The 5,122-nt window shown below is 33.7% G+C and overlaps 2 long non-coding RNA genes across 3 annotated transcripts; both read right to left on the bottom strand.

Moving 5' to 3' along the window:
* Window positions 1–6: 6 nt before the first annotated feature.
* LOC100637895 (uncharacterized) lies at window positions 7–3,081 on the bottom strand. Of its 2 annotated transcripts, XR_002188402.1 has the most exons (6): window positions 2,970–3,081; window positions 1,924–2,148; window positions 597–687; window positions 413–482; window positions 224–360; window positions 7–125 (listed from the first exon to the last, which is right to left on the bottom strand). It is a non-coding gene; the product is annotated as an uncharacterized LOC100637895 (long non-coding RNA). The 2 variants fall into 2 exon arrangements; XR_002188403.1 differs by lacking the exon at window positions 224–360.
* Window positions 3,082–3,966: 885 nt separating this feature from the next.
* On the bottom strand, window positions 3,967–5,106 carry LOC109580152 (uncharacterized). The gene is made up of 4 exons (XR_002188401.1): window positions 4,843–5,106; window positions 4,441–4,519; window positions 4,332–4,392; window positions 3,967–4,123 (listed from the first exon to the last, which is right to left on the bottom strand). It is a non-coding gene; the product is annotated as an uncharacterized LOC109580152 (long non-coding RNA).
* Window positions 5,107–5,122: the final 16 nt, after the last annotated feature.

The raw sequence follows: 5,122 nt of genomic DNA, 5'->3' as shown, positions 1-5,122 counted from the left end.
GTAGGAATATTTAATGAAGTACTTAAAGTTGTGAGAGGAGATACCCTCTTGAACAGATAGATCAGTCCTTGATACTGGAGGGGTACTCTTTGGTAGTGGATTATTGTTAGTCTAATCAAATTAAACTAGAAAAGATGAAATAACAAAAAACTGTATAATAAGACTGGGGGCTACATACATGTACATTAAGTAAATATAATCCTAAATAAAGTATAGGAGGTACCTCTAATAAAAGGATAGAATGGGCTTTACTTGAAAAATTGAAGTTAGAATCTGCTCAAACTTAATTCATACAAAGCATAAGGACATCAATATTGTAATAAAAATTGGGGTTATTCTGTTAAACTCAATGCATTCATCCTACAATTAAAAATTGATGAATACAATTAAATACATGTACATGTACACTTACAACTACTGATAGATGCATGTAGTCATTCCTAACTCTCTTAGTTAAAAAACTTGAAGACCAACTAAACGACCTGAAATTAATAATAATAATAATAGTTAATTAACTAGTGGTTATATAAATAATAGTCAACTTAACCTAACCTACTATCACTAACAGTGTACATGTACTAGTGTATAGTGTATACCTGTATAGTGTGTGAGTCTGAAGCTTGTCCCAGTATCTCCAGTAGTGCTGGATCAGACACAAAGAAGAACCGAGGAAAGATGAGCCTCTTCCTTGAATGCATTAATAATAATAATATTAATAAAACTATCTTATGCACAGGGTGTAAATAAGGTATCCACACTTGGTAAGCAAATACATGTACAGGTATGTTCACCAAGAAAACAATCTCAACATAAAATAGTGAGCATTTGATAGTTTTTAGTTGGCAGCATAATATGACAAACAAATTCTTTTGTTGTGAGTTAATTTTGATAAAATAAATCATCATTATTTGAAAAATGAAGTGCTTATCTTTGCTCACTAAAAGGGATACCAGTGCTAAGAGTATTATAAAATGGAGCTTTCTTTGTGGTAATATCATTAATGAGACTATTTTTATTTTACCATGGGCTATAGCCTTGGGTATTTTAGAATTTTGGCATTTTCTTAAAATGGCCGTAATTTGAAAAATTGAAGTCAGAATCACCTCAAACTTTCCACACAGCATAAAAACATCGATATGTATCAGATAATGTAATAAAAATTTGGGGTGATTTTGGAGCCATTTTTTGGAAAAAACCATGGGCTATAGCCTTGGGCATTTTTCAGAATTTTGGCGTTTCTTAAAATGGCCGTAACTTGAAAAATTGAAGATGGAATCAGCTCAAACTTTCTATACTGCATAAAGGCATCAGTATGTATCAGAAAATGTAATAAAAATTTGGAGTGATTTTGGAGCCATTTTTTGGAAAAAACCATGGGCTAAAGCCTTGAGTATTTTTTCTGAATTTTGGCGTTTTCTTAAAATGGCCATAACTTGAAAAATTGAAAATAGAATCAGCTCAAACTTTCTATACTGCATAAAGGCATCAGTATGTATCAGAAAAAGTAATAAAAATTTGGAGTGATTTTGGAGCCATTTTTTGGAAAAAACCATGGGCTAAAGCCTTGAGTATTTTTTCTGAATTTTGGCGTTTTCTTAAAATGGCCATAACTTGAAAAATTGAAGATAGAATCAGCTCAAACTTTCTACATATAGCATAAGGACATCAATATGCATCAGAAAATGAAATAAAAGTTTTGAGTGTTTCAGAGCCATTTTTTGGAAAAAAACAATGGGCTATAGCATTGCATATTTTTCAGAATTTTGGCATTTTTTTAAAATGGCCGTAACTTGAAAAATTGAAATCAGAATCACCTCAATCTTTCTACACTGCATAAGGACATCAATATGTATCAGAAAATGTAATAAAAATTTGGAATGACTTTGGAGCAATTTAAAATAGTAAGAGTGTACAATGTCTTACCAGGTCATTGAATACGTCCCTCTGATGAAGGTCTATTGTGATCAGTGTCTTGTACTTTACTCTATCAATCTTGTTCAGTTCTTGTGTCGTCATTTCAATGAGAGAATTGAGCAAGTCAAGGAATGCTTGGTCAGTGGCAGCCATTATCTTCTTGTCTGATCGAGCATTCTTCAGTGCATTAGTTGAGTCCATTGTCCAAATGATCTGTAGACCAAGGAGACCAATCTATAGCCACAGAAAAATAGAAAAGAAACATTACTAGTACAGAATTCCACTAATACATTATACATTATACAAGTAATGTATACATGGCAGACATGGGGTCAAGCACTTGGTGCTTGTACTTAAGCTCAAGTACTTAGTGCTGCTTGCAAGTACCTTTTCAATATAATCTATGTGCTTTGTACTTGTACTTAATTACTTTTACAATTTGACAAAAGTGCTTTTAAGCACAGCAAAAATTGCACGTGGATAATGTACATGTAGTGGTTACACAGTCCAGAAATTTGTAGCAACAGCAGTATACAAGTTTAGTAGCACAATGTGTGATTGTGTGCTAGCTTGAAGAACAGTAATGACATTACCATTAGTGGTATCATCACCAATCACTCCAAAGCTCCTACTGTTTTCATTCATTCTTACAATTCACAGAGTTAGTGTATACTAGATGTAATAGTAAATTAAATGACTAAGTGCATGTACATGTACAATGAACAACTATAATTGTAATTTCACTATAAGTGTTACACTTAGTTAATACCTAGTACTTAATAATGTACTTAAGCACTCCGGAGAATGCTTGTTCTTGTACTCAAGCACTTATGGTGAAGCTAGGGATTGTGCTTGTGCTGGTACTTCTAATACATTTAAGTGCATGTGTTTGTCTTTAAGTACATTTCATAGTGCTTGACCCCATGTCTGATATGTGGTAATATTTGTGGTGTGTTAATTATTATTTTCATGCTCAAAATTCAAACCACCTCTAATGCCATTCTATTTTCACCAGAACACAACAAATTGGTATTTACATTTCACAGTAAACTCACTTGAGCAGGGTAAGTGTTTAAGAAATCAATGAGGTCAAAGTTAGGATCTTTAATGGTCACTGCAGCATTCCTTATCACAGAATGAACTGATTTTTTGCCTTGAGCAATGTATAGTGTATGCCTGTATAGTGTGTGAGTCTGAAGCTTGTCCCAGTATCTCCAGTAGTGCTGGATCAGACACAAAGAAGAACTGAGGAATTTGTATTAGAAACTGGTGTTGTAGTATTGGCTATTAAAGGTCTAGCGTATTCAACAAATTTGTCAGTAAGGACAGGCCAAGCACCTACAGAAAGAATAAAACAAGATAGAGAAATGACAAGAAATATGTATACATTGTACATGTACATGTAGTTAATAAACCTACCACAAAATCATTAATGTATGTACATGTACATGTACATGTTCATAGTAAAGTGCTGTACATGTATATGCATAAAATCATCAAAAAATTTACAAAGAAATAAAGCTGCCATACATTAAAGTGCTGTACAAAATACTAATTACATGTATTTAAAGAGGAGGACATTACAATTTATACAGTATAGACCTACCATCTTCATCATAATTGCTCATGGTGTCATCAATCCTGTTTGAAAACTCTAGCAAAAGGTTCCAAGTGTCTTTGGGTATTGCTCTTTATAACGAGACTGAGAGAGGGAGAAAAAGAGAAAGAGAGAAAGGGGGAGGGAGGGAGAGGTGAAATGAGACCTTCATATGTCAATACAAGCATTGCTTACTTTTAAAAATTCACACCACAAGTCCAAAAATTTGAAGCGACCAGTAAAAATAAGATTCCAGTAGGCAATGCCCATTTCAAGATCTGTAGAGAAATAAAAAGCACAAAAGATTTTAATCAATTCATACAATATACATTAAATTATACATGTACATGTATTCTCAAATTTTAGTAGGATCACTTGAAAAATTCCTCCATAAACAAGTGTACATTGAAATCATTGTGTGGCAAGTTTAGTAAACATGATCTTACATGTACATGCACATGTATAATATTATGTCACTAGCCTAGTCCTTTCTGCCCCAGGTTTTTGGCAACATTAAACATAAACTGGTAGAAGTCCTTGAACTGTTGTGAGTCCTGTATCTCTCAATTAATGGTCTCACACCTTTTATGGAGTTTATCAATGGAATCACACCTAAAAGAGGGAGAGGGGGGAGAGAGAGGGAGAGAGACAAAGACAAAGAGAAAGAATTATACATTTATTTGTAGAAAGAATGTGAATGATGTTTTTATGCTTAAAACAAAACTCATGAAATACAGTGATAAGAACATGTATAACATAATAGGAGAATGTTCATGTGCAATGAATGTGTCCATCAATACACACACTGCATGTACTGTACCTTACAAACGGAGAAGAGATCCTTCAAAAACCATCAACTGCTTCATCAAAGTAAGTATCACCTAAACACTAGTAATATGTACTAGCACAATGAGTATACAGTAACTGACCATTGGGATCAAACTCCCATATCTCTGAACTGACTTGCATGAATAGGAAGAATTGCAATGAGGCTGATCTAAACACAATCTACAGACATGTAAAATTGTACATGTACATGTACATGCAAAATAATAATGTCAATGAATTATAATGTCATGCATCAAACAGGTCTACAAAAGTAACAGTGTGTAAAGCCCTCCATACACTAGGCAACATGTTGCTAGCAACTTCTGTGGTCACTTTGATCTTGTGTCTAAGAATAGAATTCTGTTCTATTTTTGGAGCAAGATGATTACAAGATCAAAGTAACCACAGAAGTTGCTAGCAACATGTTGCCTAGTGTATGGAGGCCTTAATGTACATATGTACATACACAGTAAAATAATCATAATTATTAATGAACCTCTTACCCTGGTAGAGCCAGTCACCCTGCACTCCACTCTTGACAGTTTCCCCTTTAGTCCACAATCCACTGACTCTCAACAGCATACCAGCAAACAATAGCTTCCTTGATATGTACACTCCTTTATCAATCTGTGAGTCAATAAGAGTTAAGAGAATACATGTACAGTATATACCAGTGAATTGGTAAACCTCCACATGTATATTATAGTCATACATGTACATACAATTGAGCCAATAAATATTACACTTGCACACTGTACATGTAGCAACATTTACATGTAAATG

The sequence above is a fragment of the Amphimedon queenslandica genome, unplaced genomic scaffold (assembly GCF_000090795.2).
Source record: "Amphimedon queenslandica unplaced genomic scaffold, v1.1 AMPQUscaffold_11809, whole genome shotgun sequence".
NCBI lineage: Eukaryota > Metazoa > Porifera > Demospongiae > Haplosclerida > Niphatidae > Amphimedon > Amphimedon queenslandica.
This window is presented reverse-complemented; position numbering and strand designations above follow the sequence as displayed.